Below are 9,358 nucleotides of genomic sequence, written 5' to 3' on the forward strand. Positions count from 1 at the left end.
ATGGCTAAACCGAGGACACGAAAGCTTACCTTGCAAGCTAGCTATCCAAGCCAAGAGTCCACACACAAGCTCAAAGTCCAAAAAATAGCAGAACCACAATCTGTTTTGGACCTGCTATCATATCAACAACCATAGCTCATAAGCATATAACATAAAGACAACACTTCTCTTTTACGTTTCATGTCTTTAGGCTTCTCACAAAGCCACAAGCCCTTAATCACTTTGATTCTGACTTAGATTAACTAATACAGAAGTTCAACTTCATCAATCTAGGGTCCACAAACCCATAACTTATTGTCCTCGAAAACCCATAATATCTGGATATTTGTCGGGGACATATCCGGATATCCCATATCCGGATATCCATATTCGGATATCACAAGACCCCATATTCGGATATCAATATCCGGATATCATATCCGGATATTTCACGACAGAATGTAGTTCTGCATTTCGCGAGATATCCTTCCCAAAGGTGGTTCTTTTCACGATTACAGAGGCTTAAACATGCATTTCTAGGAGTCTTTAACCTTACCCAACCTCAAGTTATTAACTTTAGTTTATTACATGCATCAAGGCTTCATTTTTACTAGAGAAACTCAAGAACAAAGGTGATGATCATACCCCAAGGTTAAAACAGAACAAGGAGTTGTTCATGGAGCTCTCCCTTCAGCTCTTATGATGCAGACACCAAGGTGAACGAAAATGGGTATCAAGGTTGTTCTTTTCTTCACAAAGGTCACAACTTGAAGCTCCCACAACCAAGGAAATGGCTCCCACCACTTCAAAAAACAAGTCAGCCCCAAGAACCTCACAAAACTGTGGCTGAAAACTCAGAAAATAATGCCTCTCAACCTCACAAGTCTAATGGACACCCACGCTAGGAGATTTGATGAAGAAACCAAGAAGAAAGATGACTTTTTGGCTCTCAAGGTGAATAGGAAGGCAATAGAACAGTAGGACAATGCTGGTCAGCCTCCACTCTACGTAGAAAACAGATATGGCCTAGGGTTCAGAGCCAACAATGAGTATTTATAGTGGTTTAAGTTTTAAACAAACAGTATTAGCTCTAATAGCTACGATTAGTATTTTAATCCCAAACCTAGAATTCTGAACCTACTCATTTTTCTAAGATTTATCATTTATTTATTTTATTTTTCGCAGCACCTTTCCGGTACGCGCTTTTACATAGCTAGTATCAGTTCTGGCACCAGTTCTCATTATTTTAACTTGAAACTTGAAATCACAGTCCTATATATTATTATAGGAATATTCATGCACTTATTATAAATTTTCGGGATACTTCATCGGTATGCATTTATACCGAGTAGCAGAACTGGTATCTGCACTTTTCGTCAGAAAAATGACTTTCAGCATTATTAATTACTTACCAATATTATTTAAGTCTTCTCATAATTATTAGGGTCAACTGTGGAATTATTTCCTAATTTCACACAATTAATTAATTACTTTCCTTAATTAACGGTGCGGGTTCTTACATTCACCCCACCTTTTTAGGATTTTGCCCTCAAAATCAGAATATACTTGTCTCGGAAGTCGGGATACTGCCGTAGAAGCTCGTCCTCTCGCTCCCAAGTACACTCCTCAAGAGTTCTTCCAGTCCATTGCACTTTGACCATCAGAATGATCTTGCTCCTTCAACTTCTCCCGAACTTCCACATCATCAGGTTGCACCACGTGCGAAGGATCTGCTATGTACTTCTGAAGCTGAGACATGTGAAACACGTCGGGGATGTTGGCCAAGTCCGGAGGCAAGGCAAGCCGGTAGGCAACAGGTCCTACTCTACCAAGGATCTGGTAGGGCCCAATGAATCTCGGGCTCAGCTTCCTCACTCCGAGGGCCCGACCAACACCGGTGACAGGTGAAAGTCTCACAAACATGTGCTCACCCTCAGTGAACTCAAGTGGAAGATGCTTGACATCGTAGTAGCTCTTTTGGCGATTCTGCTCCTCCTTCAGCTTCTCTCTGATCATCTAGATCTGCTGGGTAGTATCTTGGACAAAGTCCAAGCCAAACAACTCCTTATCTCCAAACTCAGACCAGCAGGTAGAAGTCTGATACCTCCTACCATACAACGCCTCGTAGGGTGCCATGCCCAAGCTAGCATGGAATCTGTTGTTATAAGAAAACTCCACCAATGGAAGGTACCTATCCCATACTGAACCCTGCTCCAAAGTGCAATCCCTCAACATGTTCTCCAAGGTCTAAATGGTCCGCTCAGTCTGTCCGTCAGTCTAAGGGTGATAGCAGTACTCAATCTCAGCTGCGTACCGAAAGCCTCCTGCTGCGCCTCTCAGAACCGAGATGTGAACTTTGGGTCCCTATCACTGATGATACTCTCGGGCACCCTGTGAAGTCTCACAATCTCGCGAACAAACAGTCTGGCCAACTGCTTAGTAGTGAAGCTCACCTTCACTGGAAGAAAATGGGCAGACTTCGTCAGTCTGTCCATAATGACCCAGATAGAGTCGCAGCCAACCTGAGTCTTCGGCAAACCCACCACGAAGTTCATGGAAATGCTCTCCCATTTCCATTCCGGAATATCTAGAGGTTGAAGCTTATCAGACGGCTTCTGGTGTTCAATCTTCACCTTCTGGCAAATCAAACATTTCGACACATACACATCTATATCCTTTTTCATGCCCGGCCACCATAAATTACTTTTCAAGTCCTGATACATCTTTGTAGCACCAAGGTGTACAGTGAACTGGCCCTTATGGGCCTCTGCCATAACCTCTTCGGTCAAAGGACCTCGAGGAACCACAATCCTCTTCTGGAACAACAAAAGTCCATCCTCATTCCATGACACACCGTCTTTGTTCTTCACGTAGTCCAGACACTCTCTCTGCACTTGCGCATCTTGGATCTTCTCCATAAGCTCAATCCTGACTCTGACAGTCTCCATCTCGAGAAGTGCACCCCCAAACAAGGAAGTCGCCGACAGATCTCGAAACTTCTCAATAACATCAAAGTCACCTATCGACAAACTAGATTGGCTCACAGATTTTCGACTCAGAGTATCAACTACCACATTGGCCTTGCAAGGATGGTACTTCAACTCGAAGTCGTAGTCCTTCAGAAACTCCATCCATCTCCTTTGCCTCATGTTCAGCTCCTTCTGATCAAACAAGTACTTCAAGCTCTTGTGGTCACTGAACACGGCGAACTGCATACCAAACAGATAATGCCTCCAAATCTTGATAGCAAAAACAATCGCATCCAACTCCAAATCATAAGTCGGGTAATTCTCCTCATGGGGCTTCAACTGCCTCGAAGCATAAGCAACAACTCTACCGGTCTGCATCAAAACACAGCCCAGCCCCATTCCAGAAGCATCACAGTAAAGCTCAAACTGCTCATCAGGATCAGGAAGGATCAACACAGGAGCGGTTGTCAATATCTTCTACAACTCCTGAAAGCATTTCTCACACTCGTGAGTCCACACAAACGGAGTCTCCTTTCGGGTAAGGCGAGTCAATGGTAGAACCATCGTGGAGAATCCCCTGATGAACCTCCGGTAGTAACCTGCCAAACCAAAGAAACTCCTTACTTCAGTAACCGTCTTGGGCCTCTCCCAATCCAACACAGCTTCAATCTTGTTGGGATCCACTGCAACTCCCTCTGCAGAAATCACATGCCAAAGAAACTTCGCCGACTTGAGCCAAAACTCACACTTCGAAGGCTTAGCGTAAAGCTTTTTCTCCTTCAGCACTTGCAACAATATCCCCAAGTGCTCAACATGCTCCTCCTCCGTCTTGGAGTAAATCAAGATATCGTCAATGAAGACGATCACAAACTTATCCAGGTACGACGGGAAAATCCTGTTCATGTAATCCATGAACACTGCGGGTGCATTGGTGAGTCCAAGAGGAATCACCAAATACTCGTAGTGACCGTATCTCGAACGAAACGTGATCTTGGGGACATGCTCCAGCTTCACCCGAATCTGATGGTATCCGGACCGAAGATCAATCTTCGAATACACACAAGCACGCTTGAGCTGATCAAGCAAATCATCAATACGCGGAATGGGATACTTGTTCTTGATCGTCACCTTGTTTAGCTGCCTGTAGTCGGTGCACAATTGCATTGTCCCATATTTCTTCTTCACAAAGATGACCGGTGCTCCCCACGGAGACACACTCGGTCGAATGAAGTCTTTCGCTGAAAGATCCTCAATGTGCTTCTTCAGCTCAGCCAACTTTGGTGGCGACATCCGATATGGAGCTAATGAAATAGGCCCCACACCAGGCAATAAATTAATGGAGAACTTTATCTCCCGCTGTGGCGAAAACTCAGGAATCTCCTCAGGAAATACCTCGAGGAATTCCCTCACCACAGGAATGCCAGTGATATCCTTATGTGCCCCACTCACCAAACCTCCCAACATGACATATCTGAATGCCCCTGCACTCAAGGCTCTCCTAGCCTGCAATAATGAGATATAAGGAAAGGAACTGGCTATAGGGTGTCACACGGAGACATCGCCACTCGCTTGGCACAACAGTCAATCAAAGCACAGTTCCTGGACAACCAATCCATGCCCAGAATAATCTCCAAGTTTGCCATCGATAATCCTATCAGATCTACCAAAAAGTCACGGCCATCCCACTGAAACACGACATCTCGATGTACAGTGGTAGAATCACACTTTTCTCTGGTGGCGGTGGTCACCCGCAACGGCGGTGAAAGCACAGACATGGAAACTCAAGCCCCACAGCAATTGAGGAAGGAATGCGTAGCCCTAGAGTCAAATAAGACATTACCAAAAGATCCACCAATGGAAATAGTACCTCTGACAAGGTTTGGAACTCTGTTCGACTGCTGCCGATCCAAAGTGTAAACTCGCCCCGTGGCAGGTGGCACAGTAGGTGCCGAAGTAGGTGGAAGGGGATCCATCTGAAGTGGAACTGCCTGAACTCCTGCAGCTCTTGCCATCGACGATGGATACTCTCTAGCATAGTGGCCCTCCTTGCCACACTGGAAACAAATAGTCTGACCGGTAGCACACGACCCCAGATGAACCTTCCCACACCCCGTGCACCTGGGAGTAGGAGGTCTCGTTACACACTCCTGAGTAGTAGTCCTCTTGAACTGATTTGGCGCTTGCCTAGCCGCCAAATACTTTCCCTTTCCTTTACCAGCAAACTTCTTGTCCTTCCAGGAAGTGGAACTACCAGTTCCCTTGGTCTCAGCAACCTTGGCTCTCTTGGCCTTACTCACTATGCAGACATCCTTAATGTCCTTACACTGCTGTACCAGTGTACCAAAATCTCTCGAAGCTGCTCTAGCAATACGCTCTGCAATCTCCTCACTAAGTCCCCTACGGAACTTAGCAGCCAAAAAGGTCAAAGTAGGCATAGCCATCCGAAAGTGAGCGAACTTCACCAGCTCATTAAACTTAGCCAGTTACTCGTCAACAGACAACGAGCCCTGCACCAACCTGTCAAACTCCCCCTGCTTCTTCTCCTGAGCATCGCCGCAGCAATTGGATCATAAGACCCATCAAAGGAAGGTGGCTTATGCTTGCGGAAAGCATTAAGCCGGCGGTCTAACACATCGCGATCCTCAGCAGGCTCCACATAGGGTTCCATCACCCCAGTATAATCCACTCTTGGCATTTCGTAGATTCAAAAGTAAAACAACTCAAGTAAAATTATCACCTTATCAAAAAGAGGGGCTAATATTGTATTTGCTTCTCAACCTATTTCACCTTAGACTCACCGTACTACTTCCATACTATTGAGCTCTTCTTAGTATTTTGCGAGGGAAAATCAAAATGTTCCCTTGCAACTTCTGCTACGGAAATTTGCGAGGGAAATTAAACTCGAAATTTCTGTCGCAATCTGCGACGGAAGAACATTGTAGATAGGTCTGTTGTTTGCGAGGGAAATTTACTTTTTTGCAAGGGAATTTTTCCGTAGCAATTTGCGAGGGAATTGTCATATGACAAATTTCCCTTGCAAATCTATTTGCGACGAGGGTTTTAGCGAGGGAGGGTGTTCCCTCGCAAATTCCGTCGCAGACAGTTTTTGCAAGGGAATTTGGCTGTTTTGCAAGGGAATTTTTCCCTTGCTGATTGTGAATTTTCTAGTAGTGGTTGGAAGCACAAGAGAAGTAGTCTTCCTATTTGTTTTAGATGTTGTCCACCGTATACATGTTTCTATACAAATTTGTGAAGTGAATACAAGTTATAATTACAAGAGCAACTTAATTTCAGTTAGTTATTTGATTAAATATGACTTCATAATGCAATATCATTCCTCAATTTCAATTTGAAGTTCATCTTCATAATATTTGTTCAGATACATTGTTTAATGATCTTTATTAACTATATCTTGTACCCAATTAAATTAATAATGATGAATTAAAGGATAATGTGTTGGGTTTGTGCTCTTTTGCTAAAGCCCAAATGGGCTATTAGTATGAGAAGAGCCCAAGAAACCTAGAGCCCAATGAGCTTTGGGCTAGGGTTTCTTGGAACCCATATAAGTACTACCACTTAAGTCATCAGCCTCAGAGGTCATTTTGAGAAAAAGGGGCAAGCTCAAATCTGATTGGTGCCCACACACTTCCCCTTCCTCCTCGAGAGATAGTTTGGAAGGTTTACCACAACAGTTCGTGAGTTCGTGTTGTGACGCAAAGGACTCAAGCGTGTGGAACATCATCATCTCACATCTGCGCCATCAAAGAGGTAAATAATAAAACCATGATGATCCATTACATCCAAACCGCAATTGTCTTAACGCTTCCGTATGATGCAATTGCTCCTACAATTGGTATCAGAGCCTGGTTGCGAGTTTTGATGTGGATCTAGTTTTGATTTACAATTTTCATGTAATAATTAGCATTGTAAAATATGGCACCTAGGTTTCTATATTTGTTATTATTGACATGTGTATCCTATATAATTCTTTTTATAAAAATCAATGCTTTTATTTGATTTTTGGCTTTAATCCATGGTAGAGATTTGGTTGTACTTTCTTGGGTTGTGTAACACCCCGTAGTCCTCCGGTTGTTAACATCATGATATTATAACGTACTCAGCGGAAGATTTTATTTTAAAATTAATAAAACGTCTCGTAAAAATACGAATAAACTTTTTCCAAAATATTTCTGAAAACGTTCACATGAAATACTGCGAAAGTGTAAATTCAAACATACAACTACTAATTAATCCCGTTAGCCAATATTAGTGGCAATTGACTAACCAGATATGACAACAAGTGTCATTCCTGCCAGAGTCTCACGGACATCATAACGGTTGTTTAACGGATAACTAGGAGATAGGAATCTCACACACAAGTACACCTTATAGACATAATTATATAACAGACAGCTTGCAAGTCCCACACAGACTGCAATCCCCATCTAGGGTCAGTACATACATAATGGCTATGTGCCCAAATTAATAAATCCATACATCAAGTCTATATTAATTCTAAACATAATATCAGTAAATAATCCATGGCTCCGAGGATACAATCATGAGCCTAAATAAATCCATAACATAATCTCAATACAATAATTAAGCATGTTAACAAATCCACATGTCGTCATAAATTCTAAACATAATATAAAATATCAGCTGCATCATCAACTACTCCAATGCGGGGGCCTTGCCCCTAGACGCATCACCGCTACTCTGGGTACCTGAATTAATGTCCCTAAACGGGGTGAGATAACAACATCTCAGTAAGCTCAAGGTTCATAGAGGATCCTCTAATCCCCTGAGCCCACTTCCTGCATGAAAAGTCAGATATAAAGCATATAATACAGACATACAGGATAAACATAGCATCATCATATCATCCTTGTGTAACCCCCGGGTCAAAGCCATAGACGGTTACACATGTGTGACTCCAGGGTCAAGACATAGACAGTCAACACAACCTCAGTATGAAATAGCTCCCAGAGTCAAGTCATAGGCAGCCTAAATACCATAATCACTTGCTAGGATCCTCATAACATATATCATCAGTGCATCATCATAACATCAAGATCATATAACATTTATATGAATGTGAATGAATGCACATATACATCATACCATATACTTTCATACAATACAACCATAATGCCCACTATCATGGTGGGGCCACAAGGGAGAAGAGTCAACTAGAACTAGGAGCTTATCACAAGCCCAACTCCAACAGTAAAACACGTATGCTCCAATAAATCCTCAAGTGCAAGGTTCTCTAGGAACATCTAGAGTATGAACCATTCACATCATTAATTACATAGTAATTAATCGAGTCATATACAGGACTTAACCATTTAATGATTCCACATTCCATAATTATATGCCAATAATATGCCCATTACAAGTCTAGACCATTTATTACTTAATTACATGATTTTAGTTCATAAGGAATTGTTCACTAAATCCACAATAACTAATTAGACCCTTAGTCCATTAATAAACTCTCTTAGATTAAGGCATTTTTCACTTAACTTACAACTGATCAAGACATTTACCATCCAAATATATCCTTCATAAACTTGATCATTAATTATTATAAGTTGCTAAGGGTTCCCATAAATTCCCTTCGCCTAAATATCACTTTTACGCTTTTCCTATAACTGTACACGCTTCTGTTTTCTAATCCCTGTGTCCAACTTACTTGTTATAACACTCTCATATTTTAGTATGTTAATCTAGAATCAATTAAATTTCCAACAAGGTATCACACACCTTAATCAGAGCTATATAACTCAAGTTATGATTTTTGGAAGTTCAACTCACAAATCTATTTTTAGGCAGTGCAGGGGATCCCAACATCCCTCACGGTTTTCGTCCCTGTGAGAGTTCCAGAAGTCTCATTTCTTTCAAATTTTAATATGTTGTAGTGGAAACCTAGGGCTTTAATTAGAGATATCATAAGCTTAATTTGAAAAATTAATGAGAGAGATATGAATTTTAGAAGTTGGACCTTTGGAATTATCCCTGCTCGACGTGAGTTTGGGCAGTCTGGACTCAAATTCACTTTCTGAACAAACCACATCACATATTCCTCTCAATTTTATGAAAATATATATGACATCTCCAGCTTTAAAATGAGGTATCATGAGCCTCATTTGACCAAGGGATGAGGGCGATATCACCCTCCAAAGTTAAGGTGTAAATTAAGGTTTTTATGCTTGTTTCTTTGTCTTTTCTTTAGTTAATTAGTCCCAACACTTAATTAATACACTAATAATTCATGATTACCTTATTTTTAACACAACTAATCCACCTTATACTCAAGAGGATAGAATCATCATGTGTCTCTTTTGGGCAATGTTATTAAACTCGACTCGGTTATTGAACCGGTCGAGGTACTGGGTCACTGGTTC

The sequence above is a fragment of the Gastrolobium bilobum genome, unplaced genomic scaffold, assembly GCF_033153095.1.
Source record: "Gastrolobium bilobum isolate Gb01-03AN ecotype WA unplaced genomic scaffold, APGP_CSIRO_Gbil_v1 utg261346, whole genome shotgun sequence".
Classification (NCBI taxonomy): Eukaryota; Viridiplantae; Streptophyta; class Magnoliopsida; order Fabales; family Fabaceae; genus Gastrolobium; species Gastrolobium bilobum.